Genomic DNA, 19,915 nt, shown 5'->3' with positions numbered 1-19,915 from the left:
CGACAATCAGCTTTGCTATAGATTATTATACAAGAATGGTGAGTGGGAATCCGAACAGACTGATACCCGAGTACTTACAAGTAACGGCGACGAGGGTATATTTGTTACCATCAGGAATCTGGGAATCTAGGACGAAAGGTAGTGATACACGAAGGTTAAGAGTGAATATTGAGGATTGAAAAGGGTAAAATAGTAATTGTGAAGGGATGGACGTGTTATGAAAATGTCTCGGAATCTGTGAGACTTCAATTTGCTCTAGACCATGTAATGCGAGGAAGCGGACGCGATTATATCAGCATTAAGGCACCGAATTCCATCGAAGTTTCGAGGTTAAGCGAGCTAAGGTGGGAGAAGTTTTAGGATGGGTGACCCCCCTGGGAAGTGTACTAAAAATCCTATAAATTTAGATATAAGAGACAAATGGGAAGCTAGAGTAGCCTAATGGAAATTAGAGTATACGGGATGGTTGGAGACCATGAGAGGTCGCGTAGGACGAGACAGACTAAACTGGTGAAGAGACAGAGAATGCATCACAGCTCGGGAATTAGGATAGGCTTGAATAGCATTTGGAAGTACTTTGTGGGCTAGTTGATAGTAATTATATATATATATAGAGATGAGAATGCGTACGATATCCCACATGTGAATGTATTGGTGGGCAGGTGATGTGTGTCCTAGCGACTGGTGCTACGATATGGAAGGCCTCAATCGAGCAAGGGTACCGAAGTCCAAGTAACAAGAAAAAGATATGGTACAAGTACTATAAGGTAAGCTGATGTTATTTTCATTACGGGTTAAGATTGGAAAGTTCTAATACAACGATATTTGGAAAAGAAAGAGAGTGAGTAAATAGAAGGCAAGGATATCAGAATGTCGGAAAAAGGGTAAAAGGTAAGAAACCTCGGTGAGTGAAACCCCCGAGAGAAACTATCGGCAAAGCACGAGACTACTTGGGTAAAAACTCAAAGATAGGCGCGTGAAGAGGATAAAATGTGGTAAAATGGAACAAAAGAGGAGTGTGTGAGGTTCGAGAACCAATTTCAATAAGTGGGGCTAAAGGAATAGTGACTAGGACAGGGGGGTGTGAAGTAAGAGAAAGAATGCTTAGGCCTTGCGATGATGTTAAGGTGAGAAGTATAACCTGTAAGGATCCTGTGCTGAGAGCAAAGATAGTAGGACGCTCGAGACAACATGGACGCACAACTGTGACGCAAAGGCGTAGTTAAGGAATATTACGAGTAAGTGAGCTAAATGGGTGAAAGGGACTAATAGTGGATAGGAAGATATGGGAATATTGACGAGAATGATGATATAGGCGCAAAATGAAAGGAAACCTTATGGTAAGGAGTTTCGATATGTTATGCACAGAGTTTGAAAGAAAGATAAGGAGTAAAGTATAAACTAGATGAAGACTTCACAAAAGGACTGTTGGCGTATAAGGAGCCCCTTAAAAGGGGGGGGGGGGAGAATATATTATATCAGACTCTAAAGGAATCACAACACTTTCAAGCGCCAGAAAAGTAAATTTATTAACTCGGGGCCAGAGTTCAAAACATATCGGCATATGAAGAGATGCATCAAAGGAATAGAAACGAGTTGACAATGAAGTGTACCGTGAGGCCGACATGAAGGGAAAGGATGGAAAACACCTTGAGAGAATGCTTCATGCCAACATGAATTATGATATGTTTATGCCATGATTTGAATCCCTCATATCGGGCAAATTGGCACCGTACCTAAATACGCAGCGACATGTTTTAAAGAGTAATAAAAAAAGCAGGAAAGGGCTACAAGCTAAGTTCACAAAGGATAATGGAGAAAATGATAAGACTGAAGGGATATTTTGGGTGACAATGACTATTATAACGCACTTATCAACGATTGGTAGTTTGAAAATTTTTGAAGGAAAGAAAGAACGCAGCGCCTATGAAGGGAATAAAAGAGCTTATCGGACACTAGAAAGTAGTTCATGGACCTTTGATTATACGGAGTATGAGAATACACGCTATGAAATTATATGAATCATCGACGTGAGGCGATCATATTTGTAGGGGATCTACACCGGAGAGCCAACAAGAAATAACGATGGACGAAACGAGCGCCAATACAAAGAAATCAAAGACAAGTATACTCGTGTCAAGAAATGACCTGGGAATGCGCAGTGGGTTAGAAAACCCATGACGTGGAAAAAAGACTCATGTAAAGACCCAAGAGTTCGATTATAAGGAGAATAGGGTAAAGGATAAGGAATTGGCATGAAGAAAAGAACAACTAAAAAAGGGACCCTCCCGAAGCATTATGACACCCCATAAGGTCAGTTGAACATTCGAGGACAAATGTTCTTAAGGGGGGGAGGATGTTATATCCCATATTTTGTATATTTTATGATAATTCGAGATAATTGCGAGAAGTCAAAGGCAAGACTATTTTCCAAAATTTTAGTGAACAAGTTGTTTATTAGTATGGAAATATTGAGAAAGGCTAAGGGTAAAAAGGGAAATTCAGAAAGTGGTTCATGGTAATATTGTGGAAGGCTAGGGGAAAAATGGGAATTTCACAAAATATTCAAGAAGTTTCTTGAAGGGGTCATGTTGGTTGTGTGGCATATAATCATATGTCCACATTTTTATTTAATGGGGGCTAATTATATATATATATATATATATATATATATATATATATATATATATATATATATATCTGTGTGTGTGTGTGTGTGTGTGTGTGTGTGTGTGTGTGTGTGTGTGTGTGTGTGTGTGTGTGTGGACTAAAGCTTACATAAGAAGATAATTAGTCTTCTTTGTTTATTTTAAGAAACTTCAAGAAAAAGGGAGAAGGGGAATGTGTCCATATGCTATTTGATAAGGCTAAATATATATATATATATATATATATATATATATATATATATATATATATATATGGACAATTGCTCACAAAGCAAGACAATTATTCATGAAAACTCCAAGAAGAAAACTTGGAGAAAGAAAACAAAGGCCATTCGGCCATGATTCCAAAATATGTGTCCATGGAAATTGACCAAGAAAAATTATTTTCTTCTAGTATTTCAACTAATTGGAACGTCCTCATTAACATGAGGGAGTTGTCAGAGCAAGCCAAGCATTCATTTGGGTGATTTATAAACCCTAGCCAAGTAAGAAGACAAGTGGAGGAAGGTAAGGTTCAATCTTATTTTATATATGTTATGGATGGTTTATGCATGTTGTTGTATGTAGAAATGGATGGAATTCATGAAATATGTATGTGTATGGTTGTGGCCGAATAGAGGTGGTGTTTTGTAGATGTGATGAATTGATTTTATTTAGTATTTTGATTGTTGTAGTTGTGGATTCCATGATGAAAATGAAGGTTTAATGAATTGAAATGAAGTTGGAATCATTGTGGGATTATTGAAGAAACTAATATGACACTAGCATGGTTTCTTGTGTTTGTGAAGATAATGTTGCCAATGTGTGGTTGTAGATATAATGCATGAATTTGGAGGTCAGAAATGTGTTGTTATTGTCCTTATTAAGTTTGGAAGATTTCGGATTATTGTTGATAATGTGACCGAGTGGAATTCTCGGATTATTGTTGATAAATTGGCCGAGTTGCATTCTCGGGTTTATTGTTGATAAATTGGTCGAGTTAGATTCTCGGGGATGGTGTATTTACAAGGGAAATGCTGCCGAAATTTCGGCAGATTATAAATGAACTAATTTGAAAGATTAAGACAAGTATATGATAATGAGTTTAATGATTATGTCGATTCTCTTGAATGTAGACTAGCAAGCTTGGACGAATAAGCGTAGCTAATTGGACGTGGGACAAGTATGTAAGGCTTACCCTTTCTTTCTTTTTGCATGATCTTGTGAAACCAACAAGACAAAGTATATATATGATTTCAAAGAAACTCCAATTCTTAGAGTCACTAGGATGGCTAACGTTCTTGATTTCCATAAGCTGTTTCATATGGTTTTGATGCGTATCTATGATGTCCGAAATTCTGTTTGATATGTTTCCGAATGGCATTCGAAATATAATTGATATGACTAAAGTTTTGATTTTCAAATGATAGTACGTTTGATTATTCCACTGAGTCATTGATATATTTTGATACGTACATATGGTTCCAAAAGCTCTATCTGATTTGATCCATAACGATATTCGAAAGGTACCTAACATGATTGTTGCTTTTATTTTCCAAAAATGGTTTCTGAAACGTTCGTAGAAGGTTCTGTACTTCAAACGCTCATAACTTTCTTATACTAAGTCGGATTGACCCGAAACTTGTTTCTGAGCCTTCAGGTGTCAATTTATGTACGTACCCATCGAGTCTTAAAAATTTGTTCTATGTGCATATGTATATGAAGCGACGCCTTATGAGATTTATGATCTTATTCAATGTTCTCTTAACGCTGTTATTCATTGCTAGTCACATCTTATAATAATTGTTCCTTCAAGGTGAGACAAAGCCATGATGATTATCCCATAATATATTCGGAGGTTACCGACCTTACGTCACTCCGATAGAAACATAACATTCTTTGGGCTCTCCTGCATGCTGCTTACATGATATATGTATATGATATATGTATATGGGGTAAGGGAAAAGGTCAGGCGCTATAGACGCATAGCCACCTGATCAGTTGGTATAATATGATCTCGTCCCGGACGCGGGATATATGGATAAATGGATCGAGCTGCACGTTTCGCAGCAATATAATATATAAATGGATCGGGCTTCACGTTCCGCAGCAATATAATATATAAATGGATCGGACTGCACGTTCCGCAGCAATATAATATATATGTATCGGGCTGCATGTTCCGCAGCACTAAGCATGCATGGTACCTGCCAAAAGGCACTCATGTGTACAGGTTGCTCTTTTATCTCACGATATGCTCTACATTTCCTTAGTGTCTTTACTTATGCTATGTATCCCTCGTATGTTATCATTCATGCCTTACATACTCGGTACATTACTCGTACTGATGTCCCTTCTTGTGGACGCTGCGTTTCATGCTGCGCAGGTACACCAGATGAGTAGAAGTCACTATAGAAGATGTTCCAGCGAAGTTGGCAAGCTCCATTTGGCCCTGGAGTGTTGTCGGGTCAGAGTATTATGCTATGATGTCTTGGTTGAAGTTAGAGACTTTGGAGACATAATCGTGGGCATAGAATGTCAGTTTGTAAGCGGCTCCGTCAGCCGATGTGTCTTATAGTATTATGTTACAGATCCATTATGACTACGGATTGTACTTGATTTGAGTACGATAAAAGAAAAGTTTCTGAAGGTTTTACTATGTATTTCATTCTTATTTGATTTAAAGGTCCAAATAGATTATGTATGTAATAAGAGTCAGCGGGTTCGCTCGGCTCCGAATATGGGGTCGGGTGCCCATCACACCTTAGTAAGATCAGGGTGTGACAGTAACGACCCCCTTGGTCGTTATAGTTTTTCGGCACTTTTTACCCGAGGGGACCACTGGCATACTTCTCGAAGTGCTCGGGTTGATTTTGGTGACTTTTTGGAAAAAATTGGTTTAAGCGAAAAAGAGTTGAATCAAAGTTGACTTTTGGGTAAACGGATCTTTTTCAAAAATCCGTCTATTTCGAGAGGTCCGGATGGTCATTTAGAACTTGTGTGCGTATCTGGTTCGGTTCCCAATTATCTCAGGTGCATTTTGGGACTTGGGTTAGGAAATTGGAATTGAGATATCGGGGGTTGACTCGGTCAACGAGACATCCGTTGGGAATTCTGAGACCACGAGTGCGTCCGTAGAGTATTTTTATCTGTGTATGTGTATGTGGTTTGTGAGGAGATGGCCTCGGGAGTTAGTCAGAAATTCGGGTTGAATCGTGAAATTTGGGAAGTTTTCTGGTGTCCAGAGCCCACTTTGGCAGCACCAGCACCGCGACAGCGATACAGCTATTGTGGTCACCCTTCCACTGAAGCGACCTTTTCCATTTGGGCATGACGGCTGTAGCGGTCATGGGACCGCTAGGGTAGCGCTGCTAGAGCGGTAATCTAGTCGCGGAAGCGGGTGACCGGCAATTAGTTCATTAAATGAAGTGTTAAATGCCCTAAGTCCCTCATTCATTACTATTCTAAAAATTGAGCTTTAAGTCCCTCATTCATTACTATTCTGAAAATTGAGCTATTGGAAGCAAATCTAGAGTATTCTTGGAGAAGATTCTTGGTTGTAAGTCCTTCTAATCTCTTTGATATTCTATTACCCATAATTATCTTAGAATCCTTTTACCTTGTTAGTTCATTAAGTGATGGAAGATTAAAAGTCGGTTTACTGAATTTTCCTTTTAGGCTTCTAAATTACTAATTGTTGGTTGGGTTAGCTTCCTTAAGCATTGAATTAATGTTTAGAATCCTTTATCTCATAATTTCTTCATAATTAAAGGCTAATTTGTGGATTTCGAAGTTAGGGTTTGTATCCAAATTTGGGGGTTTTTCCTAGAATCTGAATTAAAGCGATTTGTTGATTATTCTAGCTTGCTAATGATGGGAATTGATCACGTAGAGGTTTAATTTCATGTTGGGACCCTTAGACCCCTAATTTCACCCTTTTAGTTCATAAACCCTATCCCTTAAGTTGGGGATTTGGGTCTTGATAGAAGTAGGGTTTGTTTTGATGTTCTCCTTGATTCTAATTCCTTGATTCGAATGTGGTTAGACTTTCTTGATCTTGAAGCTCAAAGGAAAGGAAAGGATAAGGAGTGATTGTTGATGTTATTGCTATTCGGCCTTCCAGGTAGGTTAGTGTCACGACCCGACTAGGGGGCCACAACGAGCATCCGGTGCTACCCCACCCGGGCACCCCGTTATCATGCATATCATAACATCTAGGTGAACCATAATTCATTTCATGCATTTTAAATCATTAATCAAGCTAGTCCCATTGGACGATCATCATCGATTAACATATTATGGGCATCTATGCCATGTCAAATATACAAGGCCGACGAGGCCAACAAAAGATATACAAAACATAGGCCGACATGGCCAAACATCTCTACCCACATACACATGACTACGAGCCTCTAAGAGTATGACATATCATGAGCGGGACAGGACCCCGCTATGCCCATAGTTATATACACAAAAGAATGAGTACCCAAAAGATATGGCTCCGAAGGAAATGGAGCTCTCTATGAAATCTTCAAATAGGCAGCTATGGGTCAAGTCTGTCTCCCTGTGCACCTGCGGGCATGACGCAGCGTCCATAAACAAAAGGACGTCAGTACGAAGAATGTACTGAGTATGTAAAGCATGATTAACATTGATATACAACATAATGAACAATATATGGAATAGCATAGGAGGGGAGACAATAATATCATCATCATCATGTCGCTTACTTACTCACCTCGTCATTCGTATTCTTATACATAGTCTCATCACATTCTTTTACATAATATATAAACATACATAATCATTTCGTATACATGGCATTTACATAGCGTTCCCGACCTCATTGGATCAGTATTTCATATACATACTTGGCCAACCAAGGCTCAATGTTACTCATACCTGGCCCTACCAAGGCTTCAGGGTTATCCGTACCATCTGCATATGTGTGCGCGCGTTTCGAAATCGTATACATATTCTATACATATTCATACCCATATATTCTACCCGGCGTTATAAGCTCGGGGTTTCATTATAGCCCTTCAGGGGCACGTATGAGCATAACAGCCCGTAGGCACTCTTAGCATCATTATTATCACCATCATCATTACTATCATTATCGTTATTGTTACTTCTATATCGTAGTCCTACTCGTCACCTGAGGTGCGTAGCGCATTCGTAGTACCAATCAAGGATAGTGAGCTTATGAGCTCGGAATGTGAAACATTTGTAGTCAACATGCTCATATAGAGGGATTAGGAGTTTGGCCAAAGAACCATGCCTTATGAAAGAAGGGTTAGCCTTACATACCTCTTTGTCGAATTATTCTACACTTGCACGTACTCCTTCGATGCTCACGTTTTTACCTTCATTAAGGCCATACTATCATTAGTATCGATAACTAGTGCACATGGCTAGAACTAGAGAAAATTGGACCGCATCTCCTTTATCTATACAACATTTGTCCATATCATAATTCAACCCCAAACGTCAACAACACATTTATAATATCATTTCCATGGCCATTAATCATCTACATTATCCACATTCTCAATTCACTTCCATTTGTCCCTATTTAGGGTCACAACACCCAACTTCGTTCATCCATATACAATGTTTATTTCATGATCTTAACGTCATTTATAACACACTCATATCACAATACAACAACAATCATGATTCAATTCAAACTATGTCTCAAAAACGTCACTATTCATCATTCATGTCCTAGTGGACCATGTTTTCTACAATCCATGCATTTTAATTCTCCCATACCGTAAACATCATATAAAAATCATGAATCTTACCTTAGAAGTTGTAGGGACAAGCTTTTGTTGATAATACTCCACTTTGAGTAAAACCCTAGTCTTTCTCCATTTGGGTTTCTTGACTTTAGATGATCCTTGATGGGTTTCTACCTTGGATTTACTTGTTTAATGTGGTTGATGGATTAATACCCTTGAAAACTTGTACAAAAGTTGTAGAGAGATGTTTTAGAGAGAGAGAGGAAATGTGGAAATGATTTTCATGAACTTGGTCTTTATTTATTAAATCATCACCGAATTGCCGGGTTCCATTATACGGTCCATTATACGGTCCGTATAATGGTTATACGGTCCGTATAATAGACCGTGAAATGGGTCTGCCCAGCACCCCTTCACTGTGACTACTTGACGGTCCGTTATACGGTCCGTAAAACAGTTTTACGGTCCGTATAACTGACCGTAAAACGTTACTAGTGAGCAACCTTTCACTGTGACCATTTGACGGTTCGTTATACGGTCCGTATAAATTTTATACGGTCCGTATAACTGACCGTAAAATTCCACCAGCAACCAACCTTCACTGTGATCGTTTTACGGTCCACTATACGGTCCGTATAACATTATACGGTCCGTATAATGAGCCGTAGAACTCATCAGTCACTGAACTTAGTTTCGCCACTTCGTTTGATCTCCGATCCTCATGGAACCTTCTTAACACTTGTTTAACACTTCAATACTAATCTAAGGGACGTTATAACTCTTTCCCAAAATGCCCTTAAGTCATCATTAACCCGATACTCGTATTTCGCTAGTTCATTCACTTGCGTACCAACGGAAGCTTTTTCCGAGGTGTAACATTCTCCCCCCCTTAAGAACATTCGTCCTCGAATGTCGAGAACACCCGGGATTTTATAAAAATTTCGCCAGAGTTTCCCCTATAACATGGCACTAACAACCTGTCACAACAACCCATAATATCGATGCCACACAGGGCCACATCATAACAACATGAAAATTTTTGGCCACACACGACCCATAAGCATAAAAGGAAAACATCCATACCTTATGATTTTGACGTCTCATCTTGGACTTCTCCCAAGGGCTGAAATAAATGCGGGTACTTGGATTGCATATTTTCTTCCGCTTCCCATGTCATTTCCTCTCGATTATTATTTTTCCACAAAACTTTAACTGAGGCCACTTCTTTGTTTCTAAGCCTCCGTACTTGCCTATCTAATATGGCAATGGGTATTTCATCATAAGTTAACTTTTCTGTCACTTGAATATCATTCACTGGGACGACCCTCGTAGGATCTCCAACACACTTCCGAAGCATCGAGACATGGAAAACCGGGTGAACTGACTCCAAGTCTGGAGGTAAGTCTAATTCATAGGCCACTTTGCCTATCTTTCGCACAATTTCATAAGGCCCTATATACCGGGGACTAAGCTTCCCCTTTTTGCCAAATCTCATAACGCCCTTCATCGGCGACACTTTCAAAAACACCCAATCCTTAACTTGAAACTCTAAGTCCCTTCGACGATTATCTGCATAAGACTTTTGGCGACTTTGAGCCGCCAACAACCGATCTCGTATGAGCTTGACTTTCTCTATGGCTTGTTGGACCAAATCGGGGCCCATTAACTTGGCCCCTCCCGTTTCAAACCACCCAATCGGGGATCTACACTTTCGCCCATATAAAGCTTCATATGGTGCCATTAGGATGCTGGAGTGATAACTATTATTGTAAGCAAACTCAACGAGTGGCAAATGGTCATCCCAATTTCCCCCAAAATCTATCATGCATGCCCGTAACATATCTTCAAGAGTCTGGATGGTGCGTTCAGCTTGCCCATCGGTCTGTGGGTGAAATGCCGTGCTAAGGCACACTTGGGTCCCTAGACCCCCTTGAAAGGACTCCCAAAATTTGGCCGTAAACTGAGTTCCTCTATCGGAGATAATAGACACTGGGACACCATGGAGTCTCACTATTTCTTTAACATAAAGCCTTGTATAATCTTCTGCCACATAGGTCGTCCTGACCGGTAAGAAATGAGCTGATTTAGTGAGTCTATCCACAATCACCCATATGGAATCATACTTGCGTCGAGAACGAGGTAGCCCTGTAATGAAATCCATATTAATCACTTCCCACTTCCAAGTTGGGATTTCTATAGCTTGCAATAAGCCACCCGGCTTTTGGTGTTCTATTTTTACTTGTTGGCAATTGGAACATTGGGCTACAAACTCCGCTACATCTTTCTTCATCCCATTCCACCAATATATAGACTTAAGATCTTGATACATCTTCGTCGTTCCAGGGTGAACGGAGTAACGGGAACAATGAGCCTCTCTCAAAATCTGGTGGCGTAAGTCTGCCACATCGGGGACACATAGCTTGCCTCGGCATCGGAGGGCTCCGTCTCCCGAAATATCAAATGGTGACCCCTGTTTCTGAGCGAGCGTATCTTTGTACTGCATTAGCCTGGAATCCTCACCTTGCCGCTCTTTTACTTCCGCTACTAGCGACGGAACTGCCGAATTCTGAATGGTAGCTCTGCTGCTACCTGAGTTCACTACTCGGACCCCTAGGCTGGCTAGCTGCTGAAGCTCACGGGTCATTTCTCTCTTTTCTTGTCGCACATCGCATAAGCTTCCCATAGACCTGCGGCTAAGAGCATCGGCCACAACATTTGCCTTTCCGGGGTGGTACAGGATTTCGACGTCATAGTCTTTTAGCAACTCTAGCCATCGTCGTTGCTGCAAATTTAACTCTTTCTGCTTGAAGATGTACTGGAGACTCTTATGATCTGTATAAATATCCACGTGGACACCATAGAAGTAATGTCTCCATATCTTTAAAGCATGGACCACCGCGGCCAATTCTAAGTCATGGGTAGGATAATTCTGTTCATGTTTCCGTAATTGTCTAGAAGCATACGCGATCACCTTACCATTTTGCATCAATACACAGCCTAGCCCGACGCCTGAAGCATCACAATAAACAACATATCCTTCCACTCCCTCTGGAAGTGTCAAGACTGGGGCAGAAGTCAATCTGTCTTTCAACTTTTGGAAACTACGTTCACAAGCATCTATCCATTGAAACTTAGCTGACTTCTGAGTCAACTTTGTGAGTGGTGCAGAAATAGAAGAGAAACCCTCAACAAATCTTCTGTAATACCCGGCTAAGCCCAAAAAGCTACGAACCTCTGTAGGGGTTGTGGGCCTTGGCCAAGTTTTCACTGCCTCGATCTTTTGACTATCCACTCGAATACCATCAGCTGCAACAATATGGCCCAGGAATGATACCGAGTTCAACCAAAACTCACATTTGGAGAATTTTGCAAACAACTCTCGAGCTCGAAGAACTCCAAGGACGGTTCGCAAATGCTCCGCATGCTCAGCCTCGGATCTAGAGTACACTAGGATATCGTCGATGAATACAATCACGAATAGGTCCAGAAAAGGCCTGAATACGTTGTTCATTAAGTCCATAAACACTGCCGGTGCATTAGTTAGCCCAAACGACATTACTCGGAACTCGAAATGGCCATATCTTGTTCTGAAAGCTGTCTTAGGGATATCTTTCTCCCTAACTCTTACTTGGTGATACCCGGACCTCAAATCAATCTTTGAAAACCATTTGGCACCATGCAATTGATCAAATAAATCATCAATCCTCGGGAGGGGATACTTGTTCTTAATTGTAACTTTATTCAATTGCCGATAATCAATGCACATTCTCAAGGAGCCATCCTTCTTCCGGACGAACAATACGGGTGCTCCCCACGGGGATGAACTAGGTCGAATGAAGCCTTTTTCAAGCAAGTCTTTCAATTGCTCCTTCAACTCTTTCAACTCTGCGGGTGCCATCCTATAGGGAGGAATAGATATGGGATTTGTGTCTGGCAACACATCAATCGCAAAATCTATCTCTCGCTCGGGAGGAAGGCCTGGAAGCTCTTCCGGGAACACATCCGGAAATTCGTTCACTACCGGAACTGATTGAAGAGTCGGCGACTCAACTTCTACATCTCGAACTCGCACTAGGTGATAAATACACCCTTTAGTGATCATCTTCCTCGCTTTTAGATAGGAAATAAACCTACCCTTTGGTGACGCCGTATTCCCTTTCCATTCTTAGACTGGTTCGCCCGGGAACTGGAAACGAACCATCTTCGTTCTACAATCAACATTGGCGTAGCAAGAAGCCAACCAATCCATGCCCATAATAACATCAAAATCTACCATTTTTAGTTCATGCAAATCAGCTACTGTACGGCGGTCACATATCACCACTACGCAATCTCTATACACTCGGCTAGCTATCACCGATTCGCCAACGGGCGTAGACACCTCAAAAGGCTTAATAGACTCCGGCTCAATTATAAATCGACCCGCAATATATGGAGTAACATAAGACAATGTGGAGCCCGGATCAATCAAAGCATATACATCATGAGAGAATACCGATAATATACCTGTGACCACATCAGGAGAAGACTCAAGATCTTGGCGTCCAGCCAAAGCATAAATACGGTGCTGAGGACCGCTGGAACTGGGAGCTCTGCCTCTACCTCTACCATGGCCAACCGGCGAATGTGAACCTGGCCCCATAGGGCGTGCAGATGCTGAAGACCCGACTATCGACCCTGATGGCTGGGCCCTACCTCTACCCTGTACTGAGGGGCAATCACGCATAATGTGGCCTGGTCGACCACAAGAATAGCAAGCATCTGAACCTGATCGGCACTGACCCCAATGCAACTTCCCACACTGGGAACATCGTGGCACGGGTGGTCTAGACTGGCCTGAATCATCTCTATACTGAGGCCCTGAATAACTCGGGCTCGGCCCTGAATGAGCAGATCTATCCAATCTCTGGCCTGAAAACCGTGGGAGCGCACTGGTCATAGAGTAGCCTGCATGCCTAGGGGGCTGCTGCCGGTGCCCACCTCTGGACTCACTCATCGGCCCCGAAGATCTAGCCCTCTTGCTATGTCCCCTATCCTGTTCACGTTCATTCCTCCGCTGCTGTAGGTGTTCCTCCAATTCCTGAGCATGCGCCTGAATACGTGCAATATCCATGCCATCCTGAAGAGATGCAGTCAAGCATTTATCCATCAAATGTGGCCCTAGGCCCTTCACAAACCGGTGCACCCGACCGCCCATATCCGCTACCATGGCCGAAGCATACCTAGCCAAGGAATTGAAGCGGAGACTATACTCTGTAGCACTCATGCTACCTTGCCTCAGATTCAAGAATTTATCGGCCCTAGCTCGCCGAACTTCTGGAGGCATGTAGTGACGGAGAAAAGCATCGACAAACTCTTGCCATACCGGCGGAGGTGCATTGGCTCCCCGCGAAGCCATCCAAACCGTGTACCACTGGATTGAGACATCCCTCAATCTGTATGACGCTAGCTCCACCGATTCGGTGTCTGAAGCATGTATCAATCGGAGCGTCCTTAGCATACCATCAACAAAGTCCTGGGGATCCTCCTCCAGTTTCGACCCAAAGAATTCCGGGGGTTTCAAAGCAATGAAGTCACGGGCCCTTGCGCTAACAGTCCTGTCACCTTGCCCCGCGCTTGGCCTCTGAGTCTGGGCCGCAACCAACTGAGTCAACAAATTAATGGCCTCTCTTACGTCTTGTCCTGAAGCATTCGGCGGAGGAGCTGGAGCTGGGGCTGAGGCTCCCACGTGCTCCTCAGTAATAGGCACTATCTGGGAGGACTGAGATTGAGCCGCACTCTGGGACTCATCTTCCTCTACTACTGGTGGCGGTGCTCTTTCAGCCCGCTTTTCTGCCACCGTCTTGCCCCTTTGGGCTGCTGTAGCCTTTTTCTTTTTAGGCATCTCTGAAATACACAACACACGATTTAAGAACAAGAATTTCTTACATCATAGCTTTATCGCACGATTCTTATGAAGAAAGAAGGTCATATATTCCTAAGATGTGAGCAGCTTCTCGTTTATAAGCGTGGCGCGCAACACACCCATAACCAAGACTCTACTAGACACGGCTCGTAGACACATCCTAGGACTCAACTGCTTTGATACCACTTTTGTCACGACCCGACTAGGGGGCCACGACGAGCACCCGGTGCTACCCCACCCGGGCACCCCGTTATCATGCATATCATAACATCTAGGTGAACCATAATTCATTTCATGCATTTTAAATCATTAATCAAGCTAGTCCCATTAGACGATCATCATCAATTAACATATCATGGGCATCTATGCCATGTCAAATATACAAGGCCGACGAGGCCAACAAAAGATATACAAAACATAGGCTGACATGGCCAAACATCTCTACCCACATACACATGACTACGAGCCTCTAAGAGTATGACATATCATGAGCGGGACAGGACCCCGCTATGCCCATAGTTATATACACAAAAGAATGAGTACCCAAAAGATATGGCTCCGAAGGAAATGGAGCTCTCTATGAAATCTTCAAATAGGCAGCTATGGGTCAAGTCTGTCTCCCTGTGCACCTGCGGGCATGACGCAGCGTCCACAAACAAAAGGACGTCAGTACGAAGAATGTACTGAGTATGTAAAGCATGATTAACATTGATATACAACATAATGAACAATATATGGAATAGCATAGGAGGGGAGACAATAATATCATCATCATCATGTCGCTTACTTACTCACATCGTCATTCGTATTCTTATACATAGTCTCATCACATTCTTTTACATAATATATATACATACATAATCATTTCGTATACATGGCATTTACATAGCGTACCCGACCTCATTGGATCAGTATTTCATATACATACTTGGCCAACCAAGGCTCAATGTTACTCATACCTGGCCCTACCAAGGCTTCAGGGTTTTCCGTACCATCTGCATATGTGTGTGCGCGTTTCGAAATCGTATACATATTCTATACATATTCATACCCATATATTCTACCCGGCGTTATAAGCTCGGGGTTTCATTATAGCCCTTCAGGGGCACGTATGAGCATAACAGCCCGTAGGCACTCTTAGCATCATTATTATCACCATCATCATTACTATCATTATCGTTATTGTTACTTCTATATCGTAGTCCTACTCGTCACCTGAGGTGCGTAGCGCATTCGTAGTACCAATCAAGGATAGTGAGCTTATGAGCTCGGAATGTGAAACATTTGTAGTCAACATGCTCATATAGAGGGATTAGGAGTTTGGCCAAAGAACCATGCCTTATGAAAGAAGGGTTAGCCTTACATACCTCTTTGTCGAATTATTCTACACTTGCACGTACTCCTTCGATGCTCACGTTTTTACCTTCATTAAGGCCATACTATCATTAGTATCGATAACTAGTGCACATGGCTAGAACTAGAGAAAATTGGACCGCATCTCCTTTATCTATACAACATTTGTCCATATCATAATTCAACCCCAAACGTCAACAACACATTTATAATATCATTTCCATGGCCATTAATCATCTACATTATCCACATTCTCAATTCACTTCCATTTGTCCCTATTTAGGGTCACAACACCCAACTTCGTTCATCCATATACAATGTTTATTTCATGATCTTAACGTCATTTATAACACACTCATATCACAATACAACAACAATCATGATTCAATTCAAACTATGTCTCCAAAACGTCACTATTCATCATTCATGTCCTAGTGGACCATGTTTTCTACAATCCATGCATTTTAATTCTCCCATACCGTAAACATCATATAAAAATCATGAATCTTACCTTAGAAGTTGTAGGGACAAGCTTTTGTTGATAATACTCCACTTTGAGTAAAACCCTAGTCTTTCTCCATTTGGGTTTCTTGACTTTAGATGATCCTTGATGGGTTTCTACCTTGGATTTACTTGTTTAATGTGGTTGATGGATTAATACCCTTGAAAACTTGTACAAAAGTAGTAGAGAGATGTTTTAGAGAGAGAGAGGAAATGTGGAAATGATTTTCATGAACTTGGTCTTTATTTATTAAATCATCACCGAATTGCCGGGTTCCATTATACGGTCCATTATACGGTCCGTATAATGGTTATACGGTCCGTATAATAGACCGTGAAATGGGTCTGCCCAGCACCCCTTCACTGTGACTACTTGACGGTCCGTTATACGGTCCGTAAAACAGTTTTACGGTCCGTATAACTGACCGTAAAACGTTACTAGTGAGCAACCTTTCACTGTGACCATTTGACGGTTCGTTATACGGTCCGTATAAATTTTATACGGTCCGTATAACTGACCGTAAAATTCCACCAGCAACCAACCTTCACTGTGATGGTTTTACGGTCCACTATACGGTCCGTATAACATTATACGGTCCGTATAATGAGCCGTAGAACTCATCAGTCACTGAACTTAGTTTCGCCACTTCGTTTGATCTCCGATCCTCATGGAACCTTCTTAACACTTGTTTAACACTTCAATACTAATCTAAGGGACGTTATAACTCTTTCCCAAAATGCCCTTAAGTCATTATTAACGCGATACTCGTATTTCGCTAGTTCATTCACTTGCGTACCAACGGAAGATTTTTCCGAGGTGTAACAGTTATGATTTATCCTATGGTGAGACTTCATTTAGTGAAGCATATATTTAGATAATATTGTCGGAGAAAACATGTAAACCTTCGGGTATGAAGTTAGGTTGGATATTGTCTTAGGTTGGGCCCTATTGTGTTATTGGGGCTAGGCACCCCGTTGTGTTGTGTCTGATTTGTTCTATTGTTATTAGCTTGATGCCGCGTAGTGATAGTAGATATTGGAGACTATTGATATATCTTGGTCATGATATTGCGATACCTCACTTGTTGATGTTTGATACGAGGTTAGTGGTCTATATGGCTTGTGTAGCCTTTTCATGATATTGTTGGCGTACCTATGCTTGGTACTTGTGATATTAATCTGATCATTGATGTTGAACTCATACATTGCACGCATTGTCATCCTTCATGATATACTGTTGATACATTGATGATACTTGAGCAAACACAGTGATGAGCTGGGCGTAATTGGATGAGAGTGACGTGAGGACCGATATCCGATGGTTGTCCTGGAATCGTAGTTGTGTGGTACCGATTCTCGAGGTTTGTGCCGGGATCATAGGGTAGCAGTATCCAGATTGTTACCGGACCGTGAGGTATATGGACTCTGCGGGTCCCCCATGAGTTGTGCTACCGAGATGTCGATACTTTCGTCTAGAGTACATGTGTACACAACATTGCATTGCATTATGGCTTATGTTGATGATCTGGTGATATACTTGTGTTATTTGGATTCGGATTGATTATATTGAGACTTGGCACACTTGGGTTTAGATGCTACAACCTAGGTGACAACGTGTACTTGGTTTCTGATTTGTGTTCGACTTATGCTTGTTGTTTTACCTATTTATCTTACTTTATTGTCTGGATTATCTTAGTTAAACTTAATCGGCCTATGATACCTACCAGTATTGTGGTTTGTACTGCCTGCACTTGCTGCATTCTTTTATAAATGCAGAATTCCAGGTACGATCTATCTCTGTTTCTCGTGGCTGATAGTCGCTCCAAGAGTTGCTTAGAGTCTACAGGGTAAGCACGAGACGTCCGCCGCCTTGAAGATTCTTCTTTATTTATGTGTTATTTTCTATTTCGAGACATATTCAGACTTGATGTATTATTGATATTCCAGACTTGTATATTCTAGTTAGATGTTCTTGTATGGATTCGACCAGACTCTGTGCTGTATTTTCTTTACCTCCGCATATTTCTATATTATTATCGTCAAACTTACGTGATTTTGTCTTTATCGCTTATTTAATTATTTGATTGTGTTTTTGCTATCGTTGGGTTGAGGGTTCGCCTACCTAGGTGGGAAAAGTAGGTGCCCGCGCGACTTAGATGAATTGGGTCGTGACATGATATTATGCATTTTAATGGTGTGCGCATATCCATTCATACTTTTATGATATTATTAGCATGTGACTGATAAATTACTAGACAGGGGCCTGGGATGCCAGATATTAGATATGGTACATGATTTGGAGTGATGATGATATTTCAGCCAATGGCTGGGACCTAATGAGATCTGGTATTCCGTGGGTATATGTTACATCCCGTACTTTTGTACATTGGATTTGTCGTAAGTTAATCTACATAAGTTCAAGGATAAGATTATCTTTGAAGTTATAAATGTTTATCTTATCTTGAATAAGTGATAAGAAAGTGTCGTGAAAGTTAGAGGTTAAAAGAATAAGAGAAAATAAGTTTTGTCTAGGTTCGACATTTATTTGAACAAAACACGGACCAAGCTGGACAAGGAAATTGAACCGTCAGACATGAGAAAATTTATTTGAGCACGGAGAATGTTGGTCATATTCAAGTATGCAAATAAAGAGATCAGTGGTTAGGATGAAGTCCCGAAATTATTTAAGACTCGAAAGTGGAATGACGGTGATTGGAAATAATATTTTGTGTGTTCCAAAAGGTGGTAAGGACTAGCTCTATATCTCATTATCATCATTATGTGTATAGGAAGTGTGTTAAAAATAATTTGGTATATATGCAAATTGAGATCAAAAGAGTTAATTATGTGTAAAGTTTGGGGTGTAGGGACAAAATTACAAAAAGATTGCAAAAGACAAGAAAGGAAACTTACCTTAATTAGGTGTGCCACCTTTCCACATGCAAGCATTATGCAAAACAAGGAATTGACTCATAGCAATATATAGGTGATCTGTTTCTATTTTAAGAGGTGTAAAATTCATATATATTATTTAGGGGAAGTGGACCCCACCATCAAAAGGGTTTGGAGTTAATTTGGCACAATACTTGAATTAAGTCATTGTCTTGGGAGATGAACACAATGTAAGCTAGAAGCAGTAGCAGCAACGTTTTGCTCTATGTTTCATGGTATAAATAGTTTCCACTATTAGAATTTCCTTTGATATTCCCGAGTTCTCATCGCCCTCTATCTCATGGTTGTAGCAGTTACGTGTTTCTTGAAAGTACCGGACAAAATACATGGGTTTTTGCTTGTATAAGGTATGTAAAATTCTCCTTTGTAAAAGAAATTTTAAAGGACTTATCAGTATGGTTGTTGTGTAGGATTTATGGGAAGTCGATCGAAAGTCATAAAAACTAGTTGCTAGACTTGTAGGTGATGGTTGTTGTTGTTGATTATTGTTGCTGTGTAATTGAGCTAATTTCCTTATGTATGGATAGTAGTTCATGTTATGGTTGTGTTGATGTTGATATACTTGAGATGTTGAAAGAAGGAAGTGTATAAAAGTAGAGTATACGAAGCATATATTGGGCTACCTTGGTGTATACTCTTGTATATTGATAGTTTGAGTTTAGAAAGGATTCGAAGAAGTTATTGTTCTTGTTGTTTAAGGTTTGGATGTTGATCAAGCTACGGAATAAAGATTGCTACGGGAATAATGGCGCGAAATCGTGTAAGCTGTTATTGTTGTTATGCGGACTGTTTTGGAGTGTATTTTTGAGTTG

This window comes from Lycium barbarum, chromosome 4, assembly GCF_019175385.1.
Source record: "Lycium barbarum isolate Lr01 chromosome 4, ASM1917538v2, whole genome shotgun sequence".
NCBI lineage: Eukaryota > Viridiplantae > Streptophyta > Magnoliopsida > Solanales > Solanaceae > Lycium > Lycium barbarum.
Note: the sequence above shows the minus strand (reverse complement) of the source record.